Source organism: Tamandua tetradactyla, chromosome 2, assembly GCF_023851605.1.
Source record: "Tamandua tetradactyla isolate mTamTet1 chromosome 2, mTamTet1.pri, whole genome shotgun sequence".
Lineage (NCBI taxonomy): Eukaryota > Metazoa > Chordata > Mammalia > Pilosa > Myrmecophagidae > Tamandua > Tamandua tetradactyla.
The window spans coordinates 74,520,350-74,536,857 of NC_135328.1; positions in this window are offsets into that span (position 1 = coordinate 74,520,350).

Consider the following 16,508-nt stretch of genomic DNA (forward strand, 5'->3'; position numbering starts at 1 on the left):
TATCTTTTTTTTTTTTACCTTTTTTATTAATTAAAAGAAAATTAACGAACAAAACATTTACATATCATTCCATTCTACATATATAATCAGTAATTCTGAATATCATCACATAGTTGCATATTTATTGTGTGTAAATAAAAATGAAAAGTGAAAAAAGCATATCTTTTTTAAGAACGAAATAGATAAATGGGAACTCCTCAAATTAAACACTTTTGTGCATCAAAGAACTTTGTCGGGAAAACAAAAAGACAGCCTACACAATGGGGACAGTATTTGGAAACAATATGTCAGATAAGGGTCTAGTATTCAGAATATGTAAAGAGATTGTTCAACTCAATAGCAAAAAGACAAACAACCCAATTACAAAATGAGTCAAACACATAAACAGACACTTTTCAGAAGAGGAAATACAAATGGCCAAAAGGCACATGAAGAGATACTCAACTTCCCTGGCTACTAGGAAAATGAAAGTCAAAACCTCAATAAGATATTATCTCACACCCACCAGAATGGCCATTATCAATAAAACAGAAAATGACAAGTGCTGGAGAGATGTGGAGAAAGAGGCACACTTATCCACTGTTAATGGGAATGTAAAATGGTACAACCACTCTGGAAGGCAGTTTGGTGGTTCCTCAGGAAGCTAAGTATAGAATTGCCATATGATCTAGCAATACCATTGCTAGGTATCTACTCAGAGGACATGAGGGCAAGCATACAAATGCACACCAATGTGTATAGCAGCATTATTTACAATTGTGAAGAGATGGAAACACCCAAAATGTCCATCAACAAATGAGTGGCTAAACAAGCTGTGGTATATACCTACAATGGAATATTACGCAGCTCTAAGACAGAATAAAATTATGAAGTATGTAACAACATGGATGGGCCTTGAGGACGTTATGCTGAGTGAGATTAGCCAGAAGCAAAAGGACAAATACTGTATGGTCTCACTGATATGATCTAACATTAATGAATGAACTTGGAGAATTTCAGTTAAGAAAAAGACCATCAGGAGATGGAAATAGGGTAGATTTTGGGTAATTGGAGCTGAAGGGATACAGATTGTGCAATAGGACTGATTGTAAAAATCCAGAAAATGGATAGCACAATACTACCTAATTGTAATACAATAATGTTAGATCACTGAATGAAGCTGAATGTGAGAATGATAGAAGGAGGAGGGCTGGGGGCACAAATGAAATCAGAAGGAAAGACAGATGATAAAGACTGAGATGGTATAATCTAGGAATGCCTAGAGTGTACAATGAAAATGACTAAATGTACAAATTAAAAGTGCTTTTGCATGAGGAAGAACAAAGGAATGTCAATATTGCAGGGTGTTGAAAACAGATGGTAATATATATTTTAAAACTTTAAGTGATGTGTGAGACGAAAGCAAAAAATGTTTTATTTGGTAAAAAATTTATATTTTGATTAGTGCATCTCCTAATAAAAATAATATGGACAGTTTAATTAAATACCATAAGTGCATGGAACCTTGAGTAGGGCATGAGACTTTGTAGGTTTGTCCAGAGTGATGACCCAATAAATCTCAGAGTGACTTGAACAGTGAATAAAAAAGTATTTTCAAAGTCCCCTTGGGGGAATGGTGAGAAAGAGGGAAAATTCAACTTCCCCATATGGAGAAGGCCTGAAATTCTCACAAGCAGTGAGGACCACAAAATCAATAGGCTGAACCCTCAATCTTGGGGTTTGCCTCTGTGAAACTTAAGCCTACCTAAAGTTAGGCTTAAGAGTCACCCCCAGAGAACCTCTTTTGTTGCTCAGATGTGGCCTATCTCTCAGCCAACAAGGCAAGCCAACTCACTGCCCTCCCCCTCTCTCCATGGGACATGACTCCCAGGGGTGTAAGCCTCCCTGGCAAAGTGGGACAGAAATCCTAGAATAAGCTGGGATTCAGCATCAAGGGATTGAGAAAACCTTCTCGACTGAAAGGCGGAAGAGGGAAAAGAGACAAAATAAAGTGTCAATGGCTGAGAGATTTAAAATAGTGTCGAGAGGTTATCCTGGAGGTCATTCTTATGCATTATGTAGGTAACCCCTTTTAAGTTTAAGGTGTATTAGAGAGGCTAGAGGGAAGTGCCTGAAACTGTAGAGCCATGTTCCAGCAGCCATGTTTCTTTAAGATGATTGTATAATGATACAGTTTTTGCAAAGTGACTGTGTGATTGTGAAAACCTTGTTTTGATGCTCCTTTTATCTTTGGCATGGACAGATGAGTAAAAAATATGAATTAAAAATTAATAAATAATAGGGGGAATAAATGTGAAAATAAATTGGGTAGAGGGAAATACTAGTGGTCAATGAGAGGGAGGGGTAAAGGGTATAGTATGTATGAGTTTTTTTCTTTTTTCTTTGTATTTCTTTTTCTGGAATCATGTAAATGTTCTGAGAAATGATCATGGTGATGAATATACAACTATATGATGATATTGTGAGCCATTGATTGCACATTAAGTATGGAATGTTCTTACGTTAAGAATGTTCGCATTGTATGCTGACTGGTTTTATTAATAAAAACTAAAAAAAAAAAAAACTGTTATGCACTCCACACACACCAAAAAAAAACTTAAAGAAACAAAAGCTTGATATAAAGCCATAGTGATCAAAACAGCATGGTACTGGTAGAAATATTGACCAATGGAATTGAATCAAGAGCACAGAAATAGACCACCAAATCTATGGTCAACTGATCTACAACAAGGCCCCCAAATCCAATGAACTGGGACAAAATAGTGTTTTCAATAAATGGACATGGGAGAACTGGATATTAATAGCCAGCAGAATGAAAGAGGACCCTTTCCTTATACCCTATACAAAAATTAACCCAAAGTGAATCAAGCACCTAAATATAAGAACCAGTATCCTGAAGTTCCTAGAAGAAAATGTACAGAAACATCTTCAGGACCTATTAATAAGAGGTAGCTTCCTAAACTTTACAGCCAAAGCACACGCAACAAAGGAAAAAATAGATAAATAGGAACACCTCAAAATAAAATGTTTCTGCATCTTTTCAAAAGACTTTGTCCCAAAAGTAAAGAGACAGCCAACTCAAAGGGAGAAAATATTTGGAAATCACACATCAGATAAAGGTTTGATATTCTGTATACATAAAGAAATCATACAACTCAACAAAAAATGAACAAACAAACCAATTATAAAATGGGCTAAAGATATAAATAGGCATTTTTCTGATGAACAAATACAGATGGCCAAAAAGCACATGAAGAGATGCTCATTTTCATTGGTTATGAGCGAAATGCAGATCAAGACTACAAAGAGATACCACCTCACACAAATAAGAATGGCTGCTATTAAACAAACAGGAAACTACAAATATTGGAGAGGATGTGGAGAAATTGAGACACTTATGCACTGCTGGGGGGAATATACTATGGTACAGCCGCTTTGGAAGACAGTTTGGCGGTTCCTCAAGAAACTAAATATGGAGTTATCCTATGACCCGGCAATACCACTACTTGGTATATACCCAGAAAAGCTGAAAACAGTGACACAAACAGACATTTGCACACCAATTTTCATAGCAGCATTATTTGCAATCACCAAAAGATGGAAACAATCCAAGTGCCCATCAACAGAAGAGTGGATTAACAAAATACAGTATATAGATAAATATATAATATATTTATTAATAAATAATATATAGCAAAATATATAATATTATGCAGCAGTAAGACAAAATAATGTCCTGAAGCACATGACAAGATGGATGAGCCTTGAGGACATAATGCTGAGTGAAATTAACCAGACACAAATGATAGTTATTGTATGATTACAGTTTTATGACCAGCATCAAAACATAGAGGCTTATAATACAGAATATAGGAGACCTAGAGATACATGGAAGCTAGAGATGGATGAATGGTTAATGAGGTTGAACTTAAATGTAAGGGAATAAATAGAAGTAAAGGTGGTTCATTAGTGGCTATAAAAAAATCACCATATTGAAGGTGAATATGGTTGTATAGACCATGTGTCCCACTGACTGGCACTACAAGTATAAATAAATTCTTGCATAAACTACTGCAAAGGTATGAATCTTTTACAAAGAGTGTATAAGTTTAGGGTATAAGTGGAAAACTACTATTGCCAACTATGAGCTATGTTTAACAGGAAAACGTTAACAATGCCACAGCAACACCAGGTGTAAATAATGGGGGAAGGGAAAAGAGGTTAGGAGAGGTTTACATTTTCTATTTGGTGAAGGTGTTTATTGGTTATCTTTCTCTTGGGAACAATGAATTTATCTAAAATTGAGAGTGTTGATGGACTGTTGACTTTGGACATGCTGCCCAATGAATGGAAGTGGCTGAAGAATGCACTGACTGAGAAGTAGATTGGTGAACAATGGTGTATACATATGATTGAATATTGCACTGCTACACAAAGGAACAAAGTTGTGGGGCATGCAACGATGCGAATGAACCTGTGGGACATTTGATGAGGGAAAATAAGCCAGAAACAAAAGAGCAAATATTGTATGGTCTCACTTAGAAAATACTTATAAGGAAACAGGAGCCTAGATTGCAGTCACATTTAGTCCAGAATAGTAATTACTTCTGGATTTTCAGGGGATGATTTATATATGTGTATCCTGATGTTTAGACATAAGAACAAAGCCGACCAGGCTTTGAATTAAGCTAATTCAGAATACAGGGGTAAGGAAGACATTACCTGTATTTTAGAACCTCATATACTCTTTGAGACCAAGGGAAGAAAGTTTTATTTTGTCCAGAACCTAAATTTTCTGTAGCACATAATTTAGTTTAAATCTAATCTGGGTGATGATTTAAACAATCCAAACACAGGGAGCCCAAAATAAGAATGAGGGAGGGCTTTTAATCCTGTATACATTAATGTAATGCCTGGATAAAGCCAAGGGTATATTAAGTAGATAATTAAAAAGTATTGGCAAAGTCACTTGAGGGATGGAATAAAAAATATGAAACTATTAATCTTTTCCACTGGGGAAATCCCTGATACTGTGTCAAATATTAGAGACACCAAAATCAATAGACCAAGCCCTTGATCTTGAGGCTTGCTCTTTGGAAGCTTATGTACGTAGCAGAAAAGTTTAGCCTACCTAACTCTTAGGCATGCCTAAGAGTTACTTTCAGAGGACCTCTTTTGTTGCTCAGATATGGCCTCTCTCTCTTTAAGCCCAACTCTCCAAGTGAAATCATTGCCCTCCCCCATACATGGGACATGACATCCAGGGTTGAAAGTCTCCCTGGTGGTATGGGAGATGACTCCCAGGGATGAGTCTGGCCTTGGCACTGTGGGATCTACAAAGCTATCCTGACTAAAAGGGGGGAAAGAAGTGTAACAAGGTATCAGTGGCTGAGAGAATGCAAAGAGTCGAGAGGCTGCTCTGCAGGTCACTTTTATGCAAGCGTCAGTTAGGCATTGCTACCCATCACATTTTGCCAAACCCCAACCAAAACCATTCCTGCCAATCCTAAAGAATATATAGAGCATTATATAAAATTCTACAAAGTTTCCATGCATTAGAGTAACTTTCCAGAAACGTACAACCTCTAGATGGGTTCCTGGATGAGATAAATCCTGAAATAGAGAGGAGCCAACCCTTCCAGAACATCAGCTAGTTCCATCCCCATATCCCATGTTATCGACAGCCCCTTTCAACATAAAAAAGTTAGAATGGGCATAACCCAAATACCTCTAAAGAGTGGGAGAAAGATTAAAGGTGATGGTGGAGTTATACAGAGAAGGTAGGGTTTAACAAATGAGTATGATTGCTGAATTATTATATTCATATTTCTTTTAGTTTCCAGTATCTTAGAGCAACTAGAAGTAAAAACCTAAAATTGTGGAATTGTAACCCATACCAAACTCTTAAATATTTTCTAGAACTAATTGTTGTGATGTGCTTTGAAATTTATTGCTTCTTTGTATATGTTATTTTTCACACACACACAAAGAGTCAATCATGATGATAAATGCACAGCTACATGATGATATTGTGTACCACTGATTGACCACTTTGGATTATTATATGGTATATAAATATATAATATATATCAATAAAAAATAAATTGTTATTTAAAAAAAAAACCTGCATTGGAGTTCCCAGTTCACAGCCTGCCCTATGGAATTTGGACTTGCCCATCCCCACAGTTGCATCAGCCAGTTCCAATAATATGTAATATATTTCCTGTCAGTTCTGTTCCCATAGAGAACCCTAACGAATAAGATGCTATAAAGAAAGTAAAGATTTTCATTAAATCAAATTCAGAAATATGGAACTAAATCCTGAAAAGATACCTTCTAAGAACAATCACTTTTACCACTTGAGCTTTCTGTTAGTCAGCACGCTGACCATCCGCACACAAGCAGGAATTATCTACACGTTTGTCTGGCCCTGTATAGAAAACTAATAGAGCCAGTCATTCTCAGAAAACGAAAAAATTTTTAATCATCTTTTACTAAAGGTTACATGGCAATAAGAGAGCCATGTGAGAAGAACTGCCACATGCCACATATCTCCTGAGCTAATGGCTATTTTTTAAAACGATTTAAACTAATCTTTCCCCCAAATTTGAGGTAAAAAAAAAAAATAGCAAGTTTCAAAAGCCCCATGGATGAAACAATCTTTGTGGTCCCTGAATTTCAATAAGCTAAAAAGACTACTAATCCAAGCCTCAGTTTAAAAGTCAGGCAGCAGAGCAGAAAGAGCACAGACTTTCATGTAGGGCAGAAATGGATTCGATTTTCACCTCCATCATTTGCTAATTATATAATCCTGAGCAAGTTTTTTAGTCTTTCAAGGCCTCGGTTTCCTCATTGGAAAAATAAAGATAAGAATAAGTCTCCTTAATAATGATTCCATGAATTAGCATAAAAAAGAGTGCCTCACACTGATAGGCTCGTAATCAGTTGCAGATATTATTACTGTGATTGTAACTGCCAAGCACCTCCTGTGTACCTTGTGTGTTGTAGATTTGTAGACAAATAGCATATCTAAGATTAAGTGACTAAGAGCATATTCTAGCATCAACGTGATGGGAGTCATTTTTCAGCCCTATGACATAGTAGCTGTATGATATTGAGAACACCACTTAACTTCACTCCTTAAGTCTGGTTTCTACATTTGTAATATAAAAATGATAATAGTTCCTACTTCAAGAGTTAAATGAGACAGTATACATAAATTGTTTAGCACCAGCATACAGTATGCCCACAATAAATGTTAGCTAACCTTATTATTATTTTTTCAATTTTACAGATTAGGAAACTGCATCTAAATGAGGGTAAGTAACCTACCCAAGGCTTCATTGTCTAACCTTTGTTTTAAATCCAGGGTTGTCTGACTCTAAAGCCTGTGCTTTTTGCTACACCAGTAGTCGCTTACCGGTACTAGCTAAAAAATCTGTCATTTACGTAATAGCTAAAAACACTTATTTTCTCCTTTGGTCGTTACAACAACTAGCTAATGACACTCTGCAAGACATTGGGAAGGGCCTAAGGAAAAAAAGGCAGCAATTAGTTCTAAAATAAATACGCATTATTTTGTCTGTTCTCTTTATTCTCCATACCACTATATTTCCATTAGGAGTTATGGAAATGGGCAAGTTATTGAACGTACGTGCTTCAAACATCAGCCCTCACGTGTATTCTCTTACACTCGGGAGAAGATTGGCAGAAAGAAGTTGTCTAGAAGATACTGCTGGCTAAGAGTTGGAGGAAGTTGGGAGGAGGAGAATAAAACAGGTTATCAATGGCAAACATAGTGTCAAAATCTTATGAACGACATAGAATGTCCATAGGGCTAATGATGAACAAGAATCATTTGCCAAGCTGCTATGTGCAATATGCTGTATAAATGGTTAGGTTTATGACAAAAATGTTAAGCTTTATGATTTCCTTTCTAACCCTTCTGTCTTCCACCATATCACATCACAATTGTCTTCCAAAACTAATCACTCTTTTACGGTCAATGGCAATTCAGCAAAATAGCTTCTGAAATTCTTTTAAGTCCAGGTCTTAATAGATATTTATAGGTAGACAAACAGCCTAGTGTTAAGAGAATGCATTATATTTAGGTTCCTATTCCAGATCCACCACACACTAACATAGTTGTATGATCAACCAAATCGGTGGCTTTGTGTTAAAATTCCAACCTCCTGTACTTTCAGACTCAGATGCTTAGAGCTAGGTAACTTTGTGAGAGTTTCAGTTGGTGATTACTGCAAATGCGCAGTGGAAGGTTCCATAAATATATGTAATTAACCTAACCTTTTGTCTCTAACATTTTCTCACCACACTCAAAAGTCCAGTCACCTCCTTTTTTTAACGGTGGTGCCAGGAGAGCCACACTGGAAGGTATGACATGGAGCCATCAAAATAAAAGAGCAGCATAAGGAAGAACTACAGTTAGGAATTTTGTGTCTAGAGACTTAGTTGCTCATGCAAGCACCTGGGAGGGGAAACCCCAATAGATGAGTCATTCCATTTTGTGTTGCTGTGCTCAATTCAGGCTAACAAAGCATTTTCTAACAAAGGAGATGGGAGAATGGCCACATTCACTTGCTCTGGACTGAATAAACAAATGTGGGATTTGTGGGATGACTAACGTCCTGGGATAAACCAGGCAGTTAGCCAAATCCTAGGAGTTTTGACGAAAAGACACCAAGCCTACACTTTTCTTCATGGAAAGTGCTCCGTGGGAGTACTGGTGTCCACTAGGGCAGCCTGGGCCTTCAACTGGCCTTAAAAACTCACCCATATTCAGCCCCCAGGGAATTCTCAATGTTTCTCTAAGTGAAAACAAGAGCAAGTAACAGAAGCCAAATTCCTTCTTCTTGGGAAGTGTTAAATGTGCCATTCATCTCCTTTTAGAAACTTGTCATCACTATCCATTTTTAAATCTTACATTACCCTGAGCATATACAGTTAGGTCACTAAAATGTGAACTCTGATTCTATCTTTCCATTCATTCAACAAATACTCATTTAGTGCCTACTCTGCTCCAGGCTCTGTGTAAGGCTCTGTGGATGAAACAGTGACTGAGGAACACCCAAGCCAGATTTAACCGCAAGGGACAGGAAAAGGTAATAAAATGTTTATAACTGTTATTCATGGCTAGGGACAACTATTGGAATTTGCACTTTTTTAATGAGATAGGCAATAAGTCCTTAAATTAGGGTCACCACATATCTGTAGGGAAGTCAGGAATAAGAATAAGGGGTTTCCTTTAGTTGGCTACCAGTGTCCCCACCATGCTGGGGACAAAGCCATCATTCAACACCAGATTGAAGCAGTTTTTATTACAAACTACAGCTAGTGAAATGTCAAGGCTTAGGTTTCACAATATCTTAACTGACTCAAGAAAAGCAGCAACAGCAGCTGACGCAATCTTTTTGTTTTTCATTACAGAAGTTGTAGGTTTACAGAAAAACCATGCAGAAAATACCGAGTTCCCATATTACAAACTTCCCCCATCATTAGCTTGCATTTGTGTGGTTCACTTGTTATAGATGTATGAAAGAACACTATTATAATGATACTATTAACTATAGTGCATAGTTTACCATTAGGGGTCCCTGTGCTATACAGGACCATGTCTTTTTATTACTTCATTCTAGTAACATATTTACCACCTATAATTTCCCTTTTTAACCACATTCAAATATATAATTCAGTATTGTCAATTACTGTCACAACATTGTGCTACCATCCCCGCAATCCATTACCAAAACTTTTCCATCATCCCAAATACAAATTCTGTACATTTTTTCCTTTATTAGAGATGTTTTGGCATTACAGAAAAATCAGGCATAAAATGCAAGATTCCCACATACCACCTCACCATCAACACCTTGCATTATTGTGGAACATTTGTTACAATTGATGACAATATATTTTTGTAACTACACCATTAAGTAAAGCCCATGGTTTAACTTAGGATTCACTATTTGTGTAATATAGTCCCGTGTACTTTTTTTAAATTTTTATTCTATTATCACATATACAATCTAACATTTTCCCTTTTAATCATATTCAAATATATATTTCATTGTTTTTCAGTGCATTTGTGGAATGGAATGATTTCTAAATGTTGTGTTAATTTCTTTTCTTTTTTCTGATTAATAAAAAAATTAAAAAATATAAATATATGAAATATATTTCATATATTTCATTCAAATATATATTTCATATTATATTGTTAATTGCATTCACAATATTGTGCTACCATCACCACCATCCATTACCAAAACATTGCCATCATTTCAAATAGGACTCCTATACATTTTAGGCCTTAACTTCCTATTCCCTATTCCCCACCCCCCCCACATCCTCTGGTAACCTATATTCTGGATTGTGACTCTGTGAGTTTGCTTATTCTAACTGTTTCAAGTCAGTGAGATCTTACAACATTGTCCTTTTGTGTCTGGCTTATTTCACTCAATATGATGTCTTCAGGGTTCATCTATGTTGTCACACGTATCAGGACTTTGTTCCTTTTCATAACTGAATAATATTTCATTGTATTATTTTATGCATAATTTATTTATCCATTTATTAGTTGACGGGCACCTGGGTGGGTTGCTTCCATCTTTTGGCAATTGTGAATAATGCTGCTATGAACATCAGTGTGAAAATATCTGTTCAAGCCCTTGTTTTCAATCATTTTGGGTATATACCTAGTATTGGGATTACAGGGTCATATGATATTTCTATAAGTTAGCTTTCTAAGGAACCGCCAAACTGTCTTCATTTTACATTGCCACCAGCAATGAATAAGTATTCCTATTTCTCCTCAACCTCTCCAAAACTTGCTATTTTTCTTTTTTTTTTTAATTTTTTTATTAATCAAAAAAAAGAAAAGAAATTAACACAACATTTAGAAATCATTCCATTCCACAAATGCACTCAGTAATTCTTAGTATCATCACATAGATGTATGATCATCATTTCTTAGTACATTTGCATCGATTTAGGAAAAGAACTAGCAAAACAGCAGAAAAAGATATAGAATGTTAATATAGAGAAGAGAATTAAAATAATAATACTAATAATATATATATATATATAAAAAGGAAAAAGAAAAAAACAAAAACAAAAGATACAAACACACAAACAAACAAACAAAAACCATATTTCAGGTGCAGCTTCATTCAGTGTTTTAACATAGTTACATTACAATTAGGTATTATTGTGCTGTCCATTTTTGAGTTTTTGTATCTAGTCCTGTTGCACAGTCTGTATCCCTTCAGCTCCAATTACCCATTATCTTACCCTGTTTCTAACTCCTGCTGGTCTCTGTTACCAATGATATATTCCAAGCTGATTCTCGAATGTCGGTTCACATCAGTGGGACCTTACAGTATTTGTCCTTTAGTTTGGGGCTAGACTCACTCAGCATAATGTTCTCTAGGTCCATCCATGTTATTACATGCTTCATAAGTTTAGTCTGTCTTAAAGCTGCATAATATTCCATCGTAGGTATACGCCACAGTTTGTTTAGCCACTCGTCTGTTGATGAACATTTTGGCTGTTTCCATCTCTTTGCAATTGTAGATAATGCTGCTATAAACACTGGTGTGCAAATGTCCGTCTGTGTCTTTGCCCTTAAGTCCCTTGAGTAGATACCTAGCAGTGGTATTGCTGGGTCGTAATCCATTCTGCCAGTCTATGTCTTTTGATTGGGAAATTCAGTCCATTAACTTTTAGTATTATTACTGTTTGGATAATATTTTCCTCTACCATTTTGGCTTTTGTATTATATATATCATATCTGATTTTCCTTCTTTCTACACTTTACTCCATACCTCTCTCTTCTGTCTTTTCGTATCTGACTCTAGTGCTCCCTTTAGTATTTCTTGCAGAGCTGGTCTCTTGGTCACAAATTCTCTCAGTGACTTTTTGTCTATAAATGTTTTAATTTCTCCTTCATTTTTGAAGGACAATTTTGCTGGATATAGGAGTCTTGGTTGGCAGTTTTTCTCTTTTAGTGATTTAAATATATCATCCCACTGTCTTCTAGCTTCCATGGTTTCTGCTGAGAAATCTACACATAGTCTTATTGGGTTTCCCTTGTATGTGACAGATTGTTTTTCTCTTGCTGCTTTCAAGATCCTCTCTTTCTCTTTGACCTCTGACATTCTAACTAGTAAGTGTCTTGGAGAACGCCTATTTGGGTCTATTCTCTTTGGGGTGCGCTGCACTTCTTGGATCTGCAAATTTAGGTCTTTCATAAGAGTTGGGAAATTTTCAGTGATAATTTCTTCCATTAGTTTTTCTCCTCCTTTTCCCTTCTCTTCTCCTTCTGGGACACCCACAACATGTATATTTGTGCGCTTCATATTGTCATTCAGTTCCCTGATCCCCTGCTCAAGTTTTTCCATTCTTTTCCCTATAGTTTCTGTTTCTTTTTGGAATTCAGATGTTCCATCCTCCAGTTCACTAATTGTAGCTTCTGTCTCTTTAGATCTACCATTGTAGGTATCCATTGTTTTTTCCATTTTTTCTTCTTTGTCCTTCACTCCCATAAGTTCTGTGATTTGTTTTTTCAGATTTTCTATTTCTTCCTTTTGTTCAGCCCATGTCTTCTTCATGTCCTCCCTCAATTTATTGATTTGGTTTTTGAAGAGTTTTTCCATTTCTGTTCGTATATTCAGCATTAGTTGTCTCAGCTCCTGTATCTCATTTGAACTATTGGTTTGTTCCTTTGACTGGGCCATATCTTCAATTTTCTGAGCGTCATCCATTATTTTCTGCTGGTGTCTGGGCATTTGATCAGATTTCCCTGGGTGTGGGACCCAGCTGGTTGAAAGCTTTTTCTGTGAAATCTCTGGGCTCTGTTTCTCTTTTCCTGTCCAGTAGGTGGCGCTCGTGGCGCTCGTCTGTCTGCACGGCAGTCGGCCCGGGAAACCGCGCGTGGAGGCGGGGGTCGCTGGCCGCCGCGGCTTAGGAAAGTGCCGGTCATAATTGCCCAGCTGGCCCGAAACGCCAAGCGTGACGGGAGGGCCCCGCTATCCAACGTTCCCAGTCAGACCCGGGAGCCACGTGCGTGGAGGGGACCCCAGTCGGCAGCCGCCCTGGCCGGGAAAACGCGCGCCCCTCGGGTATCTCACCGCAGCAGATTCTCCCTGCCCGTTCAGCTGTTCCAGAATGGGGTATGCTGTCTTTTTGGTCTCTGTCGTGACTCCGGGAGCTGTTTCGTATTGTTTCTGTTTCTTTAGTTGCTTTTCTGGAGGAGGAACTAAGACCCGCGCGTCTTACTAAGCCGCCATCTTCTCCGGAAGTCGCTATTTTTCATTTTTTTAACAGCAGCTTTTCTAATGGGTGTCAAATGGTATCTTGTGGTTTCAATTTGCATTTTCCTAATGGTTAATGCTTTGAACATCTTTTCATGTGGTTTTTTTTGTTTTTTTTTTTTTGCCATTTGTATATTTTCTTTGGAGAGATGTCTGTTCAAATCTTTTGCTCATTCTTTAATTTGGTTGTTTGTCTTTTTGTTGTTAAGTTCTCTGACAGCTCAGCAAAGCTAAGTTTTCCTGGCCTGCTCGGCAGAGCTTCAGCTAACTCTGCCCCGCAGGAAGCCCTGACTCTTTAAATCTCTGCCACCTCTGCCCCAATCGGGGGAAGGCTGATACAATGGCTTCCACCATTTGTCTGGAGCAGGGTTGAAGCAGTGGCTGCCACAGTCTTTCAGAGAGGGTTGAAACAATAGTAGCCCTCAGAGCTGGGTTTTACTGATTTGAATATGCTAATCAAAAGCCATGATCAGTGACTGGCCACACACACCTCTGTTCTTAGGGAAGAGGATTATGTCCTCTGTTCTATGAGCAGCAGCTAGTCAGGACCCCATGGTGGCCTGCCACACGAGTTGGGGATGGGTTCCAGTAGCCACCATGCAGAAAGAGCAATGCACTGGTTGGTCTTTACCCCAAATTAAATCAGCATCTTCCTCCTGTTCTTCCCTGTATGCTGTACTATGTTTTTCTGACCTCTGAAGTTTTGAAATAGTTGTTCCAGACAGTTCCTGGTGCTTAGTCATTATTTTGGATAGAGGACTAAGTCCTGGAGCTCCCTATTCCGCCATCTTCCTCTGAAGCCCAGAACTCTGTACAACTGAAGCATCAATTCCCCATTCCTATCCTGACCCCAGCCCCAGGTAACCTGTATTCTACTTTCTAACTCTAAGAATTTGCAATCTCCCTTTAAATCTACAAGGCAGTATTTTCTACCCAGATCAGACATACATATGTTATATGCAGCTAAACATAAATCTCCGGAACGTTTCCTTTTTTTTTCACATGGACATGCACCAGGAATTGAACCTGGGTCTCCGGCATGGCAGGTGAGAACTCTGCCTGCTGAACCACTGTGGCCCACCCGTCCTTGGAATGTTTGAATGTGAAAATAGCATCTAGAGAGGGAAAGTTCATTGCAGTAACTAACCTCAAAGGTACATTTTATGGGGTTCCACCTGGCAAATAAACAAATATTCTCCAGCTTTCCTTGAAATTCAGGGTCTCTTTAGTATTTACAGAAATAGAGCTTTCCTGATTCTGATCCCCACAATTTATTTACCTTCCAGATTACCAGTAAGTGGCTGCCAAACTGCAACTTCAAAGAATTAGTTTTAAGAAGCATTATATGTAAACTCTTTTAGGAGGAAATTTGGGTCGCGTAACAGAGACCATGAGCAAGCTCTTTCACAAAACCTTGTAAACTATAAAGGAATCTGGGATTTATAAAGTCATCAAATCAATACCATGTCTAACATATTTAGGTTAATCTTCTAAACAAACTCTTTAGGATTAGAGATATTACAAAATCAAGGCATGGGGAAGTAGCATAACTCCTACTTAATTACTATGAAGAGAGGAGAGTTGAGAGAGAACACAGACAGACCGGCGAGCTCTGTCAGGTTGAAAGAAAACAAAACAGGGAAAGAAAGCCTGAGATTTAGGCTGGATGGTAAGCAGGTAACAGAAGTCACCCACAGTAAGCCTCTCTCACCAGCTTCTCAGAAACGCACCTCAAAGGAACAAGGTGATGTGCACAGCCCACAAACCAGAGGAAGGCCTGCACAGGAAGTGGAGAGGAAAATAGAGTAGTGCTAGGGCCTTTGAAACAGAATAGAGCCAGTCCATGTGAGGCTCAGGAAAACCAAGTAGGCAATTTGAGAAGCAAAGTATTTCCTTGTGTCAATAACTTAGGACCACATCCTGATTTTGAACACCATAGAAACTCAATAGAAAAGCTGTGAAAATAGGAGCCATATATTAAACCCCCCCCCCCCCGTTCTTTGCTTATCACAGAGGATCACAACCCTCTTTGTGCACTTTGCAGATCACCCACTGGATCCTACCGAGGAAAACGATTTGACTGGCAATATCAGATTTCCCAGCAAAATTAGACAAATGGCTTGACCTGACATGTAGCACAAAGTAACGTAAAGAGATTCCCTAGACAGTGCCAGAGAAATAGGTGCCAAAAGCCTGAGGTGGTTATTAGAAAATGGTTACCGCCTCTGATTGTCTGACTACAGGTTCTTCATCACCAACAAACTGCTACATCAGCATCCAGCCAAAGCAATCACAGCACCCTTGGGAAGCATTCATGACGCTCTTTTGTTAACATTCCTGCTATTTGCAAAGTGGCTAGACAGGGTATTGACAGCAATTTCTATTGCCAATCAAGGAGAAGTTGCGAAACGGATTTTAACTTTTCACTGAATTTCAGCATAAGTATTCTAAGTATTCCTCTGCTTTGATTACCTTTCATCTGGAACTTCTTTGGACCACCAAACTCTAGTGCATTCCACTTCCACAGCGATCAGAGCAGCACAGAGGAGGGAAAAGTGGGAAGGGGCCAGGATAATCCAATTTCACCTTTGGTCCAGCCAAGTTGCTTCTCTCTGTTCCATTTTCTTTCTATCATAAAATAAGCTAATTAAAAACTAACCTCACAGTTGGTCATAGGAGAGAACAGATGAGCAAAGCACTATAGAAAGTATTACATATATATCCATTTAAGTGTGTAAAGTGCACACATAACATCTAAGTTACTTAAGCTCACACACATAACATGTACTTTAAAAAATGTTTTCCAATTGGATAAAAATAAAGTATAAATTTGGCAAATTAAGTAATAAGGGCAAACGACATTTTAGAACAGAAAAGCTTCCCTTGGTTTTAGGAGAAAGAAGGGTTGTCTTGATTGCTTGGACAATTTTTCTTCTCCACCTTCCTGATCATGCAGTCTACTCGAGACTGACATTCATGATCAACCAGGAGTCAGAGACAAAAGATTCTGAGGAAAAAATAAATAGCTACTGATTATGAAATGCTCATCATATGCTGGCCACTCTATGAAGCAGATATTAGTTCCTCTTCATTATAATCCCATGAAGTATACGTATTACTTAATAACATTATACATTAAACCTAAGTTTAGGCACAAAGTTATTATTAGAACTGAGATTC